Source organism: Nicotiana tomentosiformis, chromosome 3 (genome assembly GCF_000390325.3).
Source record: "Nicotiana tomentosiformis chromosome 3, ASM39032v3, whole genome shotgun sequence".
NCBI classification, from domain to species: Eukaryota; Viridiplantae; Streptophyta; class Magnoliopsida; order Solanales; family Solanaceae; genus Nicotiana; species Nicotiana tomentosiformis.
Window position 1 is genome coordinate 146438286 of NC_090814.1, and position 23370 is coordinate 146461655.

Genomic DNA, 23370 nt, shown 5'->3' on the forward strand with positions numbered 1-23370 from the left:
ACGAGTGTGTACACGGGCTAATTATGAAAGATTATATTTTTTAAAAATTGTGTAGATCATTGTTGCATATTAATTAAATTATTAAATCTTGTTATATTCTCCATCATTGATCTGATTTATATACTTTGAATTTGCTTGACTTTCTCCTGCTAATTGTTTTTACCTGTTTAGCTGAAACTTGGTTTCTTTTATTCCGTGCATTATTTGAAGGTGAAATTTCTTTAATTTAAATATTATTAATATGAAGTATTTGATATTTTAAATTTGGAACTGAGGCAACGTATTAAAAAATATTAAATATTATTTTTGTTGAGTTATTTATTCCCAAATATTTTGTGAGATTTTGTACTCATTGTGATTGAGCCGTGAGCTCCGTGTTGTGGAAAGTATTGTTGATATTGTTTATTTAGGCAAATTGAATTATTTGGGCACTTGAGGTGCAAATTGTGATATATTGTGATATTGATACGCATGCGGTGGTATAAGTTCTGGATGTTGAAATGCATGTGGTGAGATAAGGGTGGCTTGATACACATGGCTAGTAGGGGAACTACTAGAAGTCATGTAGTGTGATAAGGGTGGCTAAAACGCGGGATGCTATTTCGGGAAAAAACTTTTCTTTAAAATTAAATGTGAAGGCTCCTGCGGTGATATAAGGAAATGAGATATTGTAAATTTATTTATGATTTGGGACTACGAGGCGATACCTCAGGAGTGCCCTTGTTAATATTGATTTATGGCCGCAATTGCCTTTGATTATTGTTTTGAATTTCTTAAAGTTGAAAAGAATTTTGTTTTGTTTCCACGAGGTATTATTTGCCATTATTTTGCGTAGTTAGTTGGTGACATACTACTTACTTGATTCATTTCCATTGTCATTTTATTTTTATTATATTGTTAAATATTTCACCTTGTCTTTTATTATTCCAGTAGGGCCTGACCTGATCTAGTCACTATTCTACCGAGATTAGGCTTGGCACTTACTGGGTAGGGGTGTTCAAAATCGAACCGAAACCGAAAACCGAACTGCAAAAATGGCTTAATGGCTTATTGGTATCGGGTTAACGGTTTAACGGACGGGGAACATATTGAAATTTTTTTATTAACGGCTTATCGAATTTGGGACGGATTATTCAATTTTCTTAACGAATAATCTGTTAACCCGTTAAGAATATATATGTAATATGTATATTAAATAAGTAATAAAAATCCATTTCTTATACAAGCAGAAGTGTTAAAACTTAAAAGTGTTTCTTTACAGTAGTCCAGTACCCTTCTTTACCAATACTCTATTAGGCATTTAGATTTGAGACATTAGAAAATAGAAACCCTAACATGTAAAACTGTTAATTTCAGTATTACATTTACACCCAGCAGCCAGAGCAGCAGACTCACCGTCTCCCTCTCGCTAACTCGCCTCTCCATCTCGGCTCTTCCTCTCGCCAACTCGCCAACTCGTCATCTCGCCTCTCCCTCTCGCCATAGCCAGAGCCCAGAGCAGCAGATGGTAAGTTTCTTTTCTTGTTGAAATTCCAATTGTTGCCTTCTCTGCCTTGTGCTGATTTGAGATCGATTTTTACAGTTTCTGTTTAAATATCCGTTAAGGAAATTGTTATTTTCATTCCTTTTCTTTTCTTGTTGTAGTGACTCATAGCATGTCTGAAAATATACAAAGTGATAAGATGATGGGAGAAAGTAGGGCTTCTAATTCAAATGCAATAAGCCAATCTGAAACAACAGAGTCAAATATAACCAAAAAAAGTAAAAAAAAAAAAAGGTCTATTGTATGGGATCATTTTACAGAAATTATTATTTCCGAATGGAGTACAAAAGCAAAATGTGACTATTGATTTATTGAGTATTGTTTTAAGACCAAAGACGGTACGTTGACACTTCTTTCTCATATGCTTAAATGTCCTAAACGCCCTGCTATTGTTGATAAAAAAACAATCAAATTTAGGTTTCCAATCTGTTCCGGGGGTAGTCAGGGTGACGTAGCTGTTGTTACTTGGAAATTCGATCAAGAAGAGTGTAGGAAGGCATTATGTCGTATGGTAATAGTTGATGAGCTTCCTTTCAGCTTTGTTGAGAAAGAAGGTTTTAGAGACTTTATGAAAGTGGCGCAACCTTATTTTCTGATCCCTTCCCGTAGTACTGTAACTAGTGATTGTTTTGATCTTTTTAATGAAGAAAAGCAAAAGTTGAAGAGGTCTTTTATAGAAACGAAACAAAGAGTATGTATTACCACTGATACGTGGACTTCTATACAAAGAATCAATTATATGTGTATCACTGCCCATTGGATTGATAGTGAATGGAATATGCATAAAAGAATAATTAATTTTTGTCCTATTGTTAGTCATAAAGGCGAAGATATGGCAAATGGTATTGGTAGGTGCTTACGTGAGTGGGGGATAAATAAGATCTTCAATGTCATAGTTGATAATGTAAGCTCCAATGATGTGATAGTAAAAGAATTATCTAAGCAATTAACAAAAATAGGAACTAATTTGATGAACGGTAATCACCTTCACGTGAGATGTATGGCTCACATCATGAATCTTGTGGTCCAGGATGGTTTAAAAGAATCTTCAGTGTCTATTGAACGTGTTAGGCATGCAGTGAGATATGTTAGGCAGTCTCCTGCGAGGTTGAAGAGGTTTCAAGAATGTTTTGATGATGAACAACTCAATTGTAAAAAAAATTTTATGCTTGGATGTTCCAACTAGGTGGAATTCCACCTACTTGATGTTGCGCAGGGCTGTTGAATTTTAAAGTGCATTTTCACATTATGCATCTAGTGAAATTGGCCTAAGACATTATCTTGAGCATTCTTATATTGAAGTTGGAAGAATTTGAAAGTGCATTTTCACATTATGCATCTAGTGAAATTGGCCTAAGACATTATCTTGAGCATTCTTATATTGAAGTTGGAATTCCTACAGGTGAACTTTTGAGTAGTGATTGGGAGAATGTAAAAAGAATTACAAAGTTTCTTGAAATCTTCTATCTTCTTACTTTGAAAATATCTGGATCACGTTATCTTACATCAAATATTCATTTTCTTGAAATTTGTGCGGTTGCTGTTTATTTGAAGCAATTGATAGCAAATGAAGATACAGTTTTAAGTGAAATAGCAAAGAAGATGAAGGAAAAGTTTAATAAGTATTGGGGTGATCCAGGAAAAATGAACAAGATAATTTTCATCTCATGTATTTTGGATCCACGTTACAAGCTCGAATCAGTTGGTTATGCACTTGTAAAGATGTTTGGTGAAGATCCGGGGCAACTATACAAGCAGAAGTGAAAAAGTATATGACTTCATTATTTAGTGAGTATGTAAAGTCCAGCTCAAAAGGTGTCATGCTTGCTTCATCTTCACATTGTTCTTCATTGGACACTTCTACTTTCGGACTTTCTGACAGTCAAGTAAGCACCCAAAATACAGGACTTTTAGAATCACTAATGCAAGATATAAAAAATATAAAAGTGGGAGTGGAGGTGTGGATACTAAAACAGAGTTAAATAAATATTTTGGTAAAGAAACTGAGGATGACACTAAAGAATTTGATGTTCTTCTCTGGTGGAAATTGAACTCATCTAGATTTCATGTTCTTGCGGAGATGGCTCGTGATGTATTAGCGGTTCCAGTTTCAAGTCTGGCATCCGAATGTGCGTTTAGTATAGGAGGACGTCTTCTTGATTCATTTAGGAGTTTATTAACTCCTAAATTGGTGCAAGCTCTAGTGTGTCTTCAAGATTGGCTTCGAAATGAAAAATTAAAACAACCTGTTAGTGTTGAGGAATATATTGATAAAATCGAGCAGCTTGAACAAGGTAATAATATTGTTACTATATTTGTTGTATATAAGTGTTGTGGATATGCTTATATTTATCACACGACTCATTATTTTAATTTGTTTTCTTCAGATTTAGCCAGCGATGGAAAAGACCCTTCCGTAATTGACGTGTAGTGTTAATATATCTGGTAAGAATTCGAATTGTAATACAATATTAATAAATATGTTAATATATTAACAACAAACATGAATTTTTAGATCAACAGTTTATATAATTCTACTAATTAGCTTAAATTTTAAGGTGTATCTGCAAACTCATTGATCTCATTTTTGTAAAGTCTTGTGCCCTCAAGCTGTCATATTTCAAGCCTGCTACCATCTGAGTTATATAGTGCTAGGTTGTTGGATGTTAGCAGTTTGTTATTTCTTGAATGCTATTAATAATGTAAATGGTTCTACCATTGCAGAGTGATTCCAAAGACTCTTAGATTGTTGTTTGAACTTTGAAGCTGCAGAAATTGAAGCATTGTTAGGCGTCAGCTGCACCAGTTATATTTTGTGGATGTCTCCAATCGTTATAGATTTTATGTCTAAATTTCCATTTTATCTCTAGTTGTATTCTTGACTCATTTTGACAGGTGTAATTGCCATGTTAGGAAGTGTTAAGTGTTAATAGAATCTCCATTCATCATTATTATAAAACAGTTAAGATTTCAAGTGGTTACTATATATGGATAGTAAATTGGTGATTAATAAGCATGTGTAAATATGTGTATACAGTTTTGTACTCTTTGTTATTTCTGTGTATGGATTAATCATGTACTAGCAAATAGTGATTTAAGCATGTGTAAATTAAATATCTTTACAGCTTTGCCTTTAGATCTTTTTTATCTAGATCTTTACATATTAAATTAGTATTGATGTGATCTTTATGAAAATGGTATGTGCGTCATGTGCAATTGCATCCATTGCTCCAATATTTATAGTCTGAATGGAAAGCAACGTCAGTGGGCACTAGCAGATTTCTCTAGTGTTTAGAGGTGTCAATTTTGGTGTAACAACTAATAGGCGGTAACATGAAGGACCAAAATAGTCTTCTGTAATACCTATTGAACTAGGTCGATAAACCGCCCGATAATAGCTAAACCGATATCAATCCGCCCAATATCTTATCAGGTGGCTAGCAGATTAATACATTTAAAAGCCGATAACCGATAAGCCGAACCGTTAAGAGTAAATAACCGCCTAGTAAGCAGCCCTATTACTGGGTACCGCTGTGGTGTACTCATACTACGCTTCTGTACATCTTTTTGTGCAGATCCAGGTACATCCTACCAGTCCAGATGTCACGACCCAAAACTAACCCCAGTCGTGATGGCGCCTATCGTGGAACTAGGCAAGCCGACTCATTTCCAAACAAAACCTATATTTATATTTTTATTTCAAAAATAATTTCAATACTCTAGTTAACACAAAAAAAAACCTTCATTTAAGGAGTTCAAATCAAAGAAAACAAATGTGCGGAAGAGAAAAGCCCGACATCGGGGTGTCACTAGTCATGAGAATCTACTACAATCTGTCTAACATTATCAAGACTAACTCAGCCTGGAAAATAGCTAAATACAACTAGAGGAAGATATGAGGGAGAAGAGCAGGGGCTGCGATCGCCAAACAGCTACCTTGCTATCTCCAAGAAAATCTGCAACCTGAACACTCAATAACCGCTATCGTGTCCAGCTACACCTGAATCTGCACACAGGGTGCAGGGAGTAACGTGAGTACGCCAACTCAGTAAGTAACAACAATAAATAAAGACTGAGCAGTAGTGACGAGCAATAAAGCATATAACGTTCCTATCAGGAAATCTTAGTAAAATACCACATGCTCTAAAAAATCAGGATTTGAATCAAACATCTCGTTTAAACCCAGTTCCAATAAAAATCATTTATCCAACAGTTTTTCAAACAAAGGCTCAATGCAAGGTGAGCAAAAATGATGAAATCATAAACAGCCCCTCGGGCAAACCATCACTCATATACAGCCCCTAGGGCAAACCTCACAGTCACTCGTGCCACTTGGGCATACCTTACAATCACTCATGCCTCCCAGTCACTCAACACTCGGCACTCGCATTCAGTAGGTACCTGCGCTCACTGGGGGTGTGTACAGACTCCGGAGGGGCTCCTTCAGCCCAAGCGCTATAATCTGTACGGACAACTCACGTGCTATAATAATAAAGTATGATGCAGGCGGGCAGCCCCGATCCACACTCATCCTCACAATCAGGCCCTCGGCCTCACTCAGTCATAAACCTCTCAAGCCACTCGGGCAATTCAGTAAAACAGGGCATTCGGCCCAAAACATTTATATGCATCAAAGAAGAGTCATAAAATTAAGTTATGCGGTAAACAAGTATAAGCATAACTGATTATAGATTATCAATCGAGAACAATGAGAGGATGGTAAGAAAAAGCCCATAAGGGTCCAAACAGCATTGGCCCAAGGCACAAACATGGCATTCAGCCTAATTTACAGAAATTCTCTCTAAAATATATAAGTATCAAATGGTTTCAACAAAGTATGCAACTTTACAGTTGCTACGGGATGGACCAAGTCACAAATCCTCAACAGTGCACGCTCACACGCCCCTAGCATGTGCGTCACTTCAAAATAGTAGAATGATACGAAATTCGGGGTTTCATACCCTTAGGACTAGATTTACCATCGTTACTTACCTCAAACCGGTCAAATCTCTACCCCGCAATGCTCTTGCCTCTGGACTCGGCCTCCAAATGCTCCAAATCTATTCACAATCAGTACAATACCATCAATACGTGCTAATGGAATGAATTCCACAAGAAAAACTACAAAATTAGACCAAAACCCGAAATTGGCTCAAACCCGGCCCCCGGGCCCACATCTCGAAATCCGACCAAATTTACAAAACTAGAAATCTCATTCACTCACGAGTCTAACCATACCAAATTCATCAAAATTCGACATCGCTTGGTCCTTCAAATCCTTAAATTACTTTTCAAAAATTTCAAGCCCTAACCCCTCATTTTCACTAATTACCATGATTAAAACAACAGAAAATCACCATATATACAAGTATTAGGGCTCAAGTAACTTACCTCAACGAAATTCCCTTGATTCCCTCTTCAAATCTCTCCCAAAAGCTCCAAAAACCGAGTTGAAATTGTGAAGAATGACCAAAATTCGCGAAGGGTTCTATTAATGGTTTCTGCCCAAGTTTTTCGCACCTGCGGCCATATTCTCGCAACCGCGCGACCGCACCTACAGTCCAAGAAGCCTCACCTGTGCAACTCACTTAATCACCCAGCTTCCGCACCTGCAGACACCTTCCTCGCACCTGCGGACTCGCATCTGCAGTCCCTGGTGCGCATCTGCGAAACCAGCCCAAACTCCTCATCTCCGCATCTGCGCTCAAGGCCTCGCACCTGCGGGCTCGCAGATGCGGCCAATTCTTTGCACCTGCATTCCCAGCCTTGGCCCAGCATCTCCCGCACCTGCGTATTCCCCACGCGCACCAGCGGCCTCGCACCTGCGACCCTTTCTTCCGCAGGAAATAGAAGAAGCAGCAGCTCCAGCTGCAAAGTCCAACTTTGACAAATCCGTTAATCACCCGGAATCACCCCGAGGCCCTCGGGACCTCAACCAAAAATACCAACAAGTCATATATCAGCATACAAACTTAGTCGAACCTTCGAATCACTCAAAACAACATCCAAACACCTAATTACCCTCGGATTCAAGCCTAAGAACTTCTAATTTCCAAATTCGGCAACCGATGCCGTAACCAACCAAACCACGTCCGAATGACCTCAAATTTTGCACACACGTTACAAATGACACTACGAACCTACTCCAACTTTCGGAATTCCATTCCGACCCCGATATCAAATTTTCCACTGCCGACTGAAATCGTCATATTTCCAATTTTGCCAATTCAAGCCTTATTCTACCACGGACCTCCAAATCACATTTCGGATGCACTCCTAAGTCCAAAATCACCTAGCAGAGCTAACGGAACCATCAGAATTCAAATCCGAGATCGTTTACACATAGGTCAATATCTGGTTCACTTTTCCAACTTACGTTTCTACTTAAGAGACTAAGTGTCTCAATTCACTCTGAAACCACTCCGGTCCCGAACCAACTAACCCGATATAAAATAATATAGCTGAATAACACAAAAACAAGTATAAATGGGGAAAACAGGCTATAACTCTCGAAATGACCGGCCGAGTCGTTACATACTCCCCCTCTTAAACATTCGTTCGTCCTCGAACGGGTCTAGAAACAAACCTAGAGTCTCGAATAGGCGTGGATATCTGCTCCGCATCTCCCGCTCGGTCTCCCAGGTGGCCTCCTCCACAGGCTGACCTCTCCATCGCACCTTCACTGAAGCTATATCCTTTGACCTCAACCTTCGAACCTGCCGATCCAAAATAGCCATCGGTTCCACATCATAAGTCATATCACCCTCCAACTAAACCGTGCTGAAATTCAAAACATGGGACGGATCTCCAATATACTTCCGAAGCATGGAAACATGAAACACTAGATGCACACTCGACAAGCTGGGTTGCAAGGCCAGCTTATAAGCCACCTCCCCTATTCTCTGAAGCACCTCAAAAGGCCCAATGAACCGGGGGCTCAACTTGCCCCTCTTCCCAAACCTCATAACACCCTTCATGGGTGATATCTTCAGCAAAACCTTCTCCCCAACCAGAAAAGACACATCACAGACCTTCCTATCCACGTAGATCTTCTGCCTAGACTGTGTCGTACGAAGCCGCTCCTGAATCAATTTCACCTTATCTAATGCACCCTGGACTAAGTCTATACCTAAGAGCCTAGCCTCACCTGGCTCAAACCATCCAACCAGAGATCTACACCTCCTCCCATATAAAGCCTCGTACGGAGCCATCCGAATACTCGACTGATAACTGTTGTTATATGCAAACTCCGCGAGTGGCAGAAACTGGTCCCATGAACCCCCAAAGTCAATGACACAAGCACGCAACATGTCCTCCAATATCTGAATAGTGCGCTCGGATTGCCCGTCCGTCTGAGGGTGAAAAGTTATGCTCAACTCAACCTGAGTACCCAACTCTCGCTGCACGGCCCTACAAAACTGCGATGTGAACTGAGTACTCCTATCTGAAATGATGGAAACTGGGACACCATGCAGGCGAACGATCTCTCGGATGTAAATCTCAACCAACCGCTCTGAAGAGTAAGTAGTACTAACTAGAATGAAGTGCGCGAACTTGGTCAGCCGATCCATAATAACCCAAATGGCGTCGAACTTCCTTGAAGTCAGTGGGAGCCCAAGTACAAAGTCCATAGTGATCCGCTCCCACTTCCACTCTAGGATCTCTAATCTCTGAAGCAAGCCACCCAGTCTCTGATGCTCATACTTAACCTACTGACAGTTGAGACACCGAGCCACAAACCCAACTATATCCTTCTTCATCCTCCTCTACTAATAGTGCTGCCTCAAATCCTGGTACATCTTCGCGGCACCCGGATGGATGGAATACCGCGAGTTGTGAGCCTCCTCAAGAATCAACTCTCGAAGCCCATCTACATTCGGCACACATATCTGGCCCTGCATTCTCAGCACGCCGTCATCACCAATAGTCACATCCCTAGTATCACCTCTACGAACCCTGTCCTAAAGAATGAGTAAGTGGGGGTCATCATACTGACGCTCCCTGATACGGTCATAAAGAGAAGACCTGGAGACCACATAAGCCAATACCCGGCTAGGCTCCTAAATATCTAATATGAAAAGCTGGCCTGCTAAGGTCTGAACATCCAATGCCAAAGGTCTCTCTGTTGCTAGAAGATATACTAAACTCCCCAAACTCTCTGCCCGACGACTCAAAGCATCGGCCACCACATTGGCCTTCCCCGGATGGTACAAAATAGTGATATCATAGTCCTTAAGAAGCTCAAACCATCTCCGCTGACGCAAATTATGATCGTTCTACTTTAACAGATACTGTAGACTCCGGTGATAACTATAGATCTCACAATGAACCCCAAACAAATAATGACGCCAAATCTTCAAGGCGTGAACAATGGCTGCTAACTCAAGATCATGGACAGGATAGTTATTCTCATGGGCCTTCAACTGGCGCGAGGCATAGGCAATCACCCTACCCTCCTGCATCAAAACATAACCAATGCCTATCCTCGAGGCATCACAATACACGGTGTAAGAACCTGAAGCTGATGGTAGAACTAATACTGGAGCTGTGGTCAAAGCAGTCTTGAGCTTCTGAAAGCTCTCCTCACACTCATCTGACCACTTGAATGGAGCACCCTTTTGGGTCAATTTGGTCAAGGGCGATACAATAGATGAAAATCCCTCCAAAAGCGATGGTAGTAATCTGCCAAACCAAGAAAACTCCTAATATCTGTGGCTGAGGACGGTCTGGGCCAACTCCGCACTGCCTCTATCTTCTTCAGGTCCACCTGAATACCCTCACTGGACACCACGTGCCCCAAGAATGCCACTGAACTGAGCCAAAACTAACATTTAGAGAACTTCGCATAAAGCTTCTCCTCTCTCAATCTCTGTAATACAATCTTCAAATGATGAGCGTGCTCCTCCTAGCTATGAGAGTACACCAGGATGTCATCAATGAATACAACGACGAATGAGTCCAAATAGGGCTGGAATACACTGTTCATCAAATGCATGAACGTTGCTGGGGCATTGGTAGGCCCAAAAGACATCACCAAGAACTCATAATGGCCATATCGAGTCCTGAAAGCTGTTTTAAGAATATCTGAATCCCGAATCTTTAGCTAGTGATAACCGGACCTCAAATCAATCCTGGAGAACACGCTCGCTCCCTGAAGCTGGTCGAATAAATCATCAATGCGAGGAAAGGGATACTTATTCTTGACTGTGACCTTGTTCAACTGCATGTAATCAATACACATTCTTATGGAACCATCCTTCTTCTTCACAAATAGAACCGGTGCACCCCAAGGTGACACACTAGGCCGAATAAACCCCTTATCAAGAAGTTCCTGAAGCTGTTCTTTCAATTCCTTCAATTTTGCCGGTTCCATACGATATGGTGGAATAGAAATGGGCTGAGTGCCCAACACCAAATCAATACCAAAGTCAATATCCCTGTCAGGCGGCATGCCCGGTAGGTCTGCAGGAAATACATCCGGAAAATCATGTACCACCGGGAAAGAATCAATGACAGGAGTATCTGCACTAACATCCCTCACAAAAGCCAAATAAGATAGGCAACCCTTCTCAACCATGCGCTGAGCCTTCAAATATGAAATCACCCTATTTGGTACATAATCTACAGAACCACTCCACTCAACCCTCGGAATCCCCGTCATAGCCAACGTCACATCTTAGCGTGATAATCTAGAACAGCATGACATGGAGATAACCAATCCATACCCAATATCACATCAAAGTCAACCACACTAAGCAACAATAGATCCACTCGGGTATCCAGACCCCCAAAATCACCACATGACCGATATACGCGGTCCACAATAATAGTATCGCCCACAGGAGTAGATACATATACAGATGAAACTAAGGACTCACAGGGCATATCCAAAAAATGGGCAAAATACGAAGAAACATATGAATACGTGGAACCAGGGTCAAATAATACTGAGGCATCTCTGTGGCAAACTGAGACAATACTTGTAATCACATCATCTGAAGCAATAGCATCTGGTCTGGCAGGGAGAGCATAGAAATGGGCCTGACCACCCCCTGATCTGCCCCCCCTTTAGGGCGACCCCTAGCTGACTGACCTCCACCCCGAGCTGACTGGGCGGGTGGTGAGGTAACTGGTGATGTAGTCGGAGGCTGACTCCTCTGCTGAGATAGACCTCCATGACGACAAGGACACTGCCTCCACATATGCCCAAGCTCCCCAAACTCAAAAAGACTCCTTGGTGCTGGCGATGGAAACTGAAGGGAACCCCTAGCATCGGGATGACTGGTAGAAGAACCTGGCATGGAAGAGCCCTGAACAGGTGGAGCACGGGATGAACTCTGAACTGGAAGGGCACTAAGTGATGAGTGGACCTGATGAGAACTGTGAGAACCATGGCCAGATGATGCACCCCGATGAAATGGCCGAGCTGACTGAGCCTGTCTGAAATGATGACCTCTACCGTGCTGGAACTGACCCCCAAAAGGAGCACCTTTGAATCCACCCTGACCACGAGGCCTCTTGGCCTCCCTCTCAACCCTCTCCTGACCGCGAACCATCTCAATCTACCGAGCAATGTCGACAACCTTATCAAAGGTAGCACCCGAAACCCGTTCCCTGGTCATGAGAAACTGTAGATGATAAGTGAGGCCATCAATAAACCTCATGATCCTCTCTCTGTTCATGGGAACCAACCAGATAACATGAAGGGCCAACTCAGAGAATCACATCTCATACTGTGTCACAGACATATCACCCCGGCGGAGCCTCTCAAACTATCTACGCAGCTCCTCTCAACGGGATCGAGGCACGAACTTCTCCAAAAAGACCACGGAGAACTGCTGCCAAGTAAGGGGTGCTGCGCCAATAGGCCTACGCCTCTCGTATGTCTCCCACCATCTGAGTGCAGCCCCAGAAAACTGAAAGGTAGTGAATGAGACCCCACAAGTCTCCAAAATACCAGCAATACGGAGTATCCTCTGACACCTGTCCAAAAAGTCCTGAGCATCCTCTCTCTCTGTGCCACTAAAAGGTGGTGGCTGAAGTCTCCCAAACCTCTCCAACCTACACTGATCATCCTCAGGCATAGAAGGAACCACATAATCCTGAGCAACAGCAACCGGCTGGGCTGGTGGTGCCTCTGGTGTCTGAAGTCCCTGAATAACCTGCTCGGGTGTGCAAGCGACAGGAGTCTGAGTGCCTCCCCTGGCCTGAGATGTGGTTGCAGCCGTCAAAATAGAGACCGCCTGAGCAAGGCCAGTACACGCTGTCAGAATTTGAGCTAGGGCCTCCTGAAGGCCTAGAATCACAATAGGCACAGGTGGTGCCTGAGCTGGTGCATCAACAACTGGAACCTGGTCCTGATCTGGGACAACCGGTGGATCTGCAGGTACTGCCCCAGCTATTGTACGGGCTGCACTTATGCCCCTACCACGACCTCTACCGCGGCCCTGGATAGTGGTACTGGTGGCTGGCCCTCCTGACCGGTAGTACGAGTCTGCACCATCTATGAGAGAATGAAACAACAGATGTTTGATTACTAGAATCAACAAATTCGCACGACACGAATTCAAGAATGTGGAGTTTCCTAAAGGTTCTGCAGCCTCTCAAATATAAGTACAGACGTCTCCGTACCGATCCGCAAGACTCTACTAAACCCCCTCATGACTCATGAGACCTATGTAACCTAGGCTCTAATACCAATCTGTCACGACCCAAAACTAACCCCTGTCGTGATGGCGCCTATCGTGGAACTAGGCAAGCCGACTCATTTCCAAACAAAATCGATATTTATATTTTTATGTCAAAAATAATTTCAATACTAGTTAAGACAAAAAAACCCTTCATTTAAGGAGTTCAAATCAAAGAAAACAAATGTGCGGAAGAGAAAAGCCCGATATCGGGGTGTCACTAGTCATGCGCATCTACTACAATCTGTCTAACAATATCAAGACTAACTCAGCCTGGAAAATAGCTAAATACAACTAGAGGAAGATATGAGGGAGAAGAGCAGGGGCTGCGATAGCCAAACAGCTACCTTGCTATCTCCAAGAAAATCTGCAACCAGAACACTCAATAACCGCTACCATGTCCAGCTACACCTGAATCTGCACACAAGGTGCATGGAGTAACGTGAGTACGCCAACTCAGTAAGTAACAACAATAAATAAAGACTGAGTAGTAGTGATGAGCAATAAAGCATATAACGTTCCTATCAGGAAATCTCAGTAAAATACCACATGCTCTAAAAAAATCAGGATTTGAATCAAACATCTCATTTAAACCCAGTTCCAATAAAAATTATTTAAAGATATTTTTCCAACAGTTTTTCAAACAAAGGCTTAATGCAAGGTGAGCAAAAATGATGAAATCATAAACAGCCCCTCGGGCAAAACATCACTCATATACAGCCCCTCGGGAAAACCTCACAGTCACTCGTGCCACTTGGACATACCTCACAATCACTCATGCCTCCCAGTCACTCAGCACTCGGCACTCGCATTCAGTAGGTACCTGCGCTCACTGGGGGTGTGTACAGACTCCGGAGGGGCCCCTTCAGCCCAAGCGCTATAATCTGCACGGACAACTCACGTGCTATAATAATAAAGTATGTTGCAGGCGGGCAGCCCCGATCCACACTCATCCTCACAATCATGCCCTCGGCCTCACTCAGTCATAAACCTCTCAAGCCACTCGGGCAATTTAGTAAAACAGGGCATTCAGCCCAAAACATTTATATGCATCAAAGAAGAGTCATAAAATTGAGTTATGCAGTAAACAAGTATAAGCATGACTGAGTATAGATTTTAAATCGAAAACAATGAGAGGATGGAAAGAAACAACCCCTAAGGGTCCAAACAGCATTGGCGCAAGGCCCAAACATGGCATTCAGCCCAATTTACAGAAATTCTTTCTAAAACATATAAGTATCAAATGGTTTCAACAAAGTATGCAACTTTACAGTTGCTACGGGACGGACCAAGTCACAAATCCCCAACAGTGCACGTCCACACACCCGTCATCTAGCATGTGCGTCACTTCAAAATAGTAGAATGATACGAAATTCGGGGTTTCATACCCTTAGGACTAGATTTACCATCGTTACTTACCTCAAACCGGTCAAATCTCTACCCCGCAATGCTCTTGCCTCTGGACTCGGCCTCCAAATGCTCCAAATCTATTCACAATCAGTACAATACCATCAATACGTGCTAATGGAATGAATTCCACAAGAAAAACTACAAAATTAGACCAAAACCCTAAATTGGCTCAAACCCGGCCCCCGGGCCCTCATCTCAAAATCCGACCAAATTTACAAAACTAGAAATCTCATTCACTCACGAGTCTAACCACACCAAATTCATTAAAATCCGACATTGTTTGGTCCTTCAAATCCTTAAATTACTTTCCAAAAATATTAAGCCCTAACCCCTCATTTTCACTAATTACCATGATTAAAACCACGGGAAATCCCCATATGTACAAGTATTAGGGCTCAAGTAACTTACCTCGACGAAATCCCGTTGATTCCCCTCTTCAAATCTCTCCGAAAAGCTCCAAAAACCGAGTTGAAATGGTGAATAATGACCAAAATTCGCGAAGGGTTCTATTTATGATTTTTGCCCAGGTTTTTCGCACCTGCGGCCATTTTCTCGCACCCGCGCGACCACACCTGCTGTCCAAGAAGCCACACCTACGCAACTCACTTAATCACCCAGCTTCCGCACCTGTACACACCTTCCTCGCACCTGCGGACTCGCATCTGCGGTCCCAAGTGCGCATCTGCGAAACCAGCCCAAACTCCTCATCTCCGCATTTGCGTTCAAGGCCTCGCACCTGCGGGCTCGCAGATGCGGCCAATTCTTCGCACCTGCATTCCCAGACTTGGCCCAGCGTCTCCCGTACCTGCGCATTCCCCACGCTCACCAGCGGCCTCACACCTGCGACCCTTTCTTCCGCAAGTGCGGAAATAGCAGAAGCGGCAACTCCAGCTGCAAAGTCCAACTTCGACAAATCCGTTAACCACCCGGAATCACCCCGAGGCCCTTGGGACCTCAACCAAAAATACCAACAAGTCATATATCAGCATACAAACTTAGTCGAACCTTCGAATCACTCAAAACAACATCCAAACACCAAATTACCCTCGGATTCAAGCCTAAGAACTTCTAATTTCCAAATTCGGCAACCGATGTCGAAACCAACCAAACCACGTCCGAATGACCTCAAATTTTACACACACATTACAAATGACACTACGAACCTACTTCAACTTTCAGAATTCTATTCCGACCTCGATATCAAATTTTTCACTGCCGATTGAAATCGTCAAATTTCCAATTTCGCCAATTCAAGCCTAATTCTACCACGGACCTCCAAATCACATTCCGGACGCACTCCTAAGTCCAAAATCACCTAACGGATCTAACGGAACCATAAGAATTCAAATCCGAGATCGTTTACACATAGGTCAACATCCGGTTCACTTTTCTAACTTAAGTTTCTACTTAAGAGACTAAGTGTCTCAATTCACTCTGAAACCACTCCGGTCCTGAACCAACTAACCCGATATAACATAATATAGCTGAATAACACAAAAACAAGTAGAAATTGGGAAAATGGGCTATAACTCTCGAAATGACCGGCCGGATCGTTACACCAGACATCAGTGAGCTACCTGTGTACGGAGACTTCGAGGTATATCTACCAGCATCCGCAGACTCCGGAGTCCCCTTCTATCATTATTATGTTGCTTCCTTATTTTCCTTAGACCTTGATATATATAGATACATTGAGGATAAATTCTTAGAAATTTGTAACTTATTTCTACTAGGTTTTGGGAGTTGTAATTATGTAAATTTGCAGATTTATTTATTTTATATTTTAATTATTATTTAGCATTGATAGACTTACCTAGTCTTAGAGACTAGGTGTCATCATGACATCCTACGGAGGGAATTTGGGGTCATGATAGAATTGTAATTTCGACATTATTTGACATGATTTAAGACCCCGAGTAAGTCTGTATTATGTTACGGGACTTGTTGGAATATTTTGTTGAGGTCCTGAGAGCCTCAGGTGGATTTCGAATGGTTAACAGAGTTTAATTTGGATATTCTAGAATGTTTTGACGTCGTCTATTCAAGAATAAGTGGTATCACATTAAGCACATAAGATCCAAATTCAGTTTTTATTGAGATAGTAGATCCATATTGAAATTTTGGATCCATAGCAAAAAGAATCGTCGAATTCGGACATCATATGAGAGAGTTATGCTGATTTTCGTGTCGGGAAATATGTCCAGTCATTGTCAGCATCCAGTGTAGCGTGGGGCGCTATCCCTGGTATTGGGACTGCTGGAGGTACTGGAAACGGAGCCATAGGCAGCGCCCCATGCAACCTGTGGCTCCACAGACATAAAAACCCCATAAAACGGGGAGTTTTTCCATTTTTACTCATTTTTGAGTTTGGGGAGCTCGGTTTAGAGGATATTTGGCCAATTTTCACGGGAAAATATTGGGATAAGTGTTCTTTATCCTATATTGATTATATTTCATGATTACATACTCATTTACATCATGTATCCATGAATTTATGGAAGAAAAATCAGATTTTTATAAAATCTTCCAAAAATATAAAATGAAGATTTGAAGGTCAATCCAATGTCGGAATTCGATAATTTTTGTATGGTTGAACTCGTATCGGAATGGGTGTTCGGTTTTCGTGAGTCTTTCCGGGATTTGAGATGTGGTTCTCTCGGTCAATTTTTAAAATAAATTTCGAATTTAATCCGGAAAATTAGTAAATACATATGGAATCAATTCCTACAATTTGTATTGACTATTGTTTATGACTAGATTTGAGGATTTCGGACACGAATTCGCGAGACAAAGGTTTATTGGAATCTTGAATTTGGTTTCAAATCGAGGTAAGTGTCATGGTTAACCTTGACTTGAGGGATATAATTTATTTGTCTATTTGCTACGTGATTTAATGTGCGGGTACAACGTATATGTGAGGTGACGAGTACTTATGCGTTGTGGTTGAGTCAAAGCATGCTGGAGGAATTTATTTCATTTTGAGTTATTGCTTATTTAATTAATTTATTTCTGCTTAAGTTTATTATTAATTATTTGATCATTATTCATGAAAGTTTTATTGATTTAGTTATTGTTGAATATGGTGAGAAAGAGTGTAAAGGCACGAAGGGTGAAGACGTGCCATTTTTATTATTTATACTATCATTGTCATGGTGAGAAAGATTGTAAAAGCACGAAGGGTGTTGCCGTATCATTGTTGAGTGTAAAAGCACGAAGGGTGATGTCGTGCCATTTTCAGAGAGTGTAAAAGCACGAAGGGTGATGCCATGCCAAAAGAGAGTTAAAGCACGAAGGGTGATGCCGTGCCAATTATTATTATTTATTTATCAAATTATGGGAGGAATGAGAAAAAAAGCACGAAGGGTGGTGCCGTGCCATTTTCATATTATTAGTTGCTCATTTTATTGTTGATGAATTAATTGCCTGCTGCTTGACACTTCTCCTACTAAAATTTCTATATCATTCCCCTTCGCATGTTTCCTCCCAAATTTATAAATTGTTATTTATTGTGTTATTGTTGTTTCGTATTTGTATATACTTGTACATGTTATTTACGTACGTGTCTTGTCATAGCCTCGTCACTACTTTGTCGAGGTTAGGCTCGACACTTAAGTAGTACATACGGTCGATTGTACTCATACTACAGTCTACACTTCTTGTGCAGATTTTGGAGTTGGTCCCAGCGGCGTACCATAGACTTGCTCAGATTCAGCTACCTAGAGGAGACTTGAGGAATAACTACACAGCGTCCACAGTTCTGAAGTCCTCCTCTATCTTATCGTAGCTGTGTATTATCTTTCAAACAACTTGAATTTTATTCAGACATTATTTCTATTATCCTAGTAGCTTGTGCACTTGTGACAACAGGTTCAGGGATGTATTTTGATGATTCGGTTGTTGTGGTCTTCCGCATTTTATTTCAATAATTGACTTCCGCTTAAATTGATTTGTTTAAAAATGGTTAAGATTTTTCTATCGTTGGCTTGCCTAGCAAGTGAAATGTTAGGCGCCATCACGATCTCGAAGGTGAGAATTTCGGGTCGTGACAATGTAACAAGCAAATATTAAAGTAGGGATATATGGTTAACTGATATTACCTATCACTATTGAGCTAAAGAAAGTAAGAGCATTTATATCAGCATGTATAATCTCTTTATTATGATAATAATAAGAACCTACAGCTAGGGGTGTTCATAAAAACCCGAAAAACTGAACCAAATCGAAAACCGAACCAAATCGACCAAAAATCCGATACTTTTTAGGTTTGGTTTGGTTTTGGTTTTGAATTTCAAAAACTGATCAAATTTGGTTTGGTTTTGCTTTTAAACAAAAAATAACCGAAAAAACCGAACCAAACCGACTATAAAAGTAGCTATTTAAATTTATTGTTACACATAATTTATTATACACACACACACATGCGCGCGCGCGCGCACACACACACACACACACACACACACACACACATATATATATATATATATATATATATATATATATATATATATGTATATTTTTATATAAAGTTTCTAAAATTTTATGGTGCATATTAGTCATTTATTTATTTAGTCTAGTTCTTTGCTATTATAATAATCTAATTCTTTGCCTTTACATTCTAGTTTGATTGGTAGTTTTCTATTGCTAAGTACAAAAATTTATTTCATGTTAAAAATAATCGATTTTTAATTGAGTACTTTAATTATTCATCACTATTTGATTCAATTATCATCAATATATCTTGATAAATGATAGATCTCTCAAAGAGCAATTGATTTGATAGTGTTACGTTGAAAATGTAGTAGCCGGAATATGCGTTTGATAGTGTATGTCTCATATTTAAGAAAAAACCCGATGAATAACCGAAAAAACCGAAAAACTGACAAAAACCGAATCAAACTGAATCGATAAAAAACCGACTTAATTGGTTTGGTTTGGTTCAAATATTTGAAAAATCGACTTAATTGGTTTGGTTTGGTTCCAATATTTGAAAAACTGACTTACTTGGTTTGGTTTCTTTTTAGGAAAAAACCGACCCAAACCGAACCATGAACGCCCCTAATTTCTTGTTCTTTTGACCAACAAAGGTGTCATCATCACTTGGAGTATTAATTCATAATCAACAATAGATACAATAGACATGAAGCCATAAACTTTCGAACCAACAACTTTCCGAATCCACAAATTTCATAAATTTCTTAACCGCTAAACTTTAGAACCTGTAAACTTTCGAACCCGTAAACTCTATAATTTCTAAACCCGCAAACTTCCAAACACATAAACCTCCGAACTCATAACTTTGGAACTCGTAAAATTTCGAACCTGTAAACTGAAAAATAAAAAAACCAAAACTGAAAATATAAAATTAAAAACAAATTGTTGCAGGGGGGCGGGGAGAGGGGGTTGGGTGGTACAGAAAAACGAAAAAATAGAAAACAGAAAATGCCAAAAAAAAAAGGTAAAAAATAATTATTGTTTTTTGCGCGCGAGGGGTTTGGGGGGGGGGGGTGCAAAAAAACGAAAAAAAAATAGAAAATTAAAATTGGAGGGTTAGATGTGAGGGTAGGTTCTCCAATTTCAGGAAAATATGATATTTAGAAAAATATTTTTCAAATTATTTTGTGCACTTTAAGTAACATGAACGCCTAATCATGGACCAAAAGTACACTTCACAATTGTGAACATGACAAATCTTGATCTCTACATATCAGATAGTAGGAATTATGTATATCTTATTAGTAAGAATTATGTCTTTTTATATGAACTCATACAAAATTATTAGGATAGTACCATGTAATGTAAGGTTTAAACATAGACCATTTTTCTCTCTATACATGGCACTATAGATATTATGTTGGGGCGCAACAACATCAGATCATGTGCGAGTTTTCAGGATATATCAAAGGATTCTTAATGCATACCTCTAGTTGTCGAGTTGGTGGAACAATAATTATTCATAAATAAGAATATTCTTAGGAGTCGTTTAGTACGATGGATAAGCAAAAATAATCCTGGGATAAAAATTAGTACCGCCTTATCTTTTGTTTGGTTACTAATTATGGAATAAGTTATCCCAAGATTAAAAATAGGACTGAGATAACTTGTACCTGCCAGATGGTGGAATATTAATCCCAGGATAAGTTATTGCAGGATTAATACAACATACCAAACAGTCAATAAAAAATAATCACGATAACTAATTCTAGCATAACTAATCCTAGTATAACTAATCCCAGCATAACTAATTCTAGCATAATTTGTCTTCAAACCAAACAACCCCTTAGTTATCCCGGGATTGTTATTTGGTTGGGAAACAAGTTATCCCGAAATTAGTTATCCCAGGATTAGTTATCCCAGGATTAGTTATCCCGGGATTGTTATCTCACCCTCCCAAAGGGATAAAAATAACATTACAATCTCGAAATTAGTTATACGGCGACTTTATCCCAACTAAACGTGGGATAAACTTATCTCAAATTTAATCTCGAAATTAATTATCTCTAATCTTTCGTATCAAATGAGCCCTTAATGGTGCAATGTTGTCCAGGACAAAGCCCAAACCAAGTTAATTGAACAAGTAGACAAATGCATAACTCAAGTAAAGCAATAATTGAAGTGTCACAACCCAAAATCCGTTAAAGATCGTGATGGCGCCGGACACCACTGTCAGGTAAGACAACACTAAATAGTTAATTAAATTCTCATTTTTTTTTTATATTTTTGAAATCGTAAATTTCCTTCAATTAAATAATAAATGATGAACTTCATAGAGTAACTAATAATGTTTTCCAATTTCAATATTGAACATCCCATAATCATCCCAGAACCCAGTGTCACAAGTGAATGAGCCTTTTCTAGAAATTTAATATAAAATACAATAACTGTTCGGAATACAACTTGGACAGGAAAAAAAATATAATACTATGAAGGAGACTCTGCTGGTTGCGGTGCGTCGTATAGAATGCAGGTCACCTAAATCTCCTCCATAATCGCGCCTCTATGACCACAAGGCCACTAAACATATGTGTACCTGCACAAAAATATGCAACAAGTGTAGTATGAGTACATAAATTAATGCGTACCCAGTAAGTATCCTGCCTAACCACGAAGAAATAGTGACGAGAGGTCGACTTCGACACTTACTATGGGCTATAAATGGGGTATCAATGATATAATTAAGTATGGATTATATGAACGGTTGCAAACTCAATATTTTGAAGTAAGTAAGTAGTTCTTTCCTAATTAAGAAATTTCCAAATTTATCTCCCGTTACTTAACAATTTAACTCAGGCCGAGGAGGTAATATAATTTTTTATAAGCTTCAAGGCAAGCAATACAAGCATGCGCAAATCATGCCGAGGTCGTACGGCCCGATCCAACAAATATTTAAATTGTGCACTGCCAGAGGGTCGAATGGCGCGAACCATAGATGCATCTATTTGCTTGATGTAGATGATGAAGATGGAGCTCCAAAATCGCTCCAATATCGGATCCCATGGAGGAAATGAAGTGCAAATGAGCCAAAACCTTGATTTTAAAAGAACACTGCCCAGGTCTTTCCCCTTCGCGATCGCGGAAATCTACTCGCGATCGCGATCGCGAAGGCCAATCAATCAGCTACCTAAAAGCTTCCCTTTCGCGAACGCGATGCCCAGAACGCGGTCGCATTGCTCAGCCCCCTTCCACTTTTGCGATCGCGAACATCTCTATGTGATTGCATAGAACAACCTTCACCAAACGGGCCAGCCCCATTAACACAGCGTGTTCGCGATAGCCCCGACGCGAACGCGAATAACCTCCCGCTCGACCCTCCGCGAACGTGAACCATTATACGCGATCGCGTAGAGTACAAATCCCACTAGTCCACTTAACCTTTCGCGATCAAGGCCTTTTCTTCGCGATCGCGTAAGAGGAAACCAGATGCCCAGAAACCAGCAATTCCTCAAAGTCTAAAATCTGCTCGAACTCGATCTGAGGCACATCCGAGGCTCTCGGGACCTCAACCAATTGTGCCAACACGTTCCAAAACACATTACGAACTTAGTCGAGCCTTCAAATCACATCAAATAACATCGAAATAATGAATCGCACCCCAATTCAAACTTAATGAACTTTGAAAATTCAATTTCTACAATCGATGTTGAAACATATCAAATCGTGTCCGATTGTCCTCAAATTTTGCACACAAGTCACGTTTGACATTACGGACCTACTCCAACTTCCGGAATTGGATTCCGACCCTGATATCAAAAAGTTCACTTTCGGTCAAACTTCTCAAAAACCTTCAAATTTCTAGCTTTAGCCAAATGACTCCAAAATGACCTCCGGACCTCCAAATCCACTTCCGGACGTGCTCCCAATACCAGAATCACCATACGGAGCTATTCTCAGGCTCGAAATCCTAAACGGACATTGATAACATTGAAATACACTTCAACCCAAATTTATGAAATTCTTCCAAAATGCGAACTTCCACAATAGGGGCCGAAACACTCCCGGGTCATCCAAAACCCGATACGGACATACGCCCGAGTCCAAATTCATCATACAAACCTATTGGAACCTTCAAATCCCGATTCTGAGATCGTTTACTCAAAAATCCAACCTTAGTCAATTTTTCCGACTTAAAACTTCCGAAATGAGAATTTTCTTTTCAAATCAACTCTGAACTTCCGAAATTTCAATTCCGACCACGCATACCAGTCATAATATTAATTCTCAAAAAATAATCTT

At 40.5% G+C, this 23370-nt stretch overlaps 1 long non-coding RNA gene across 1 annotated transcript; it reads right to left on the reverse strand.

Moving 5' to 3' along the window:
* Positions 1 to 6534: 6534 nt before the first annotated feature.
* LOC138906907 (uncharacterized) lies at positions 6535 to 14727 on the reverse strand. Its single transcript, XR_011414532.1, has 3 exons — positions 14650 to 14727; positions 13578 to 13641; positions 6535 to 6603 (listed from the first exon to the last, which is right to left on the reverse strand). It is a non-coding gene; the product is annotated as an uncharacterized lncRNA (long non-coding RNA).
* Between the last annotated feature and the right edge of the window lie 8643 nt (positions 14728 to 23370).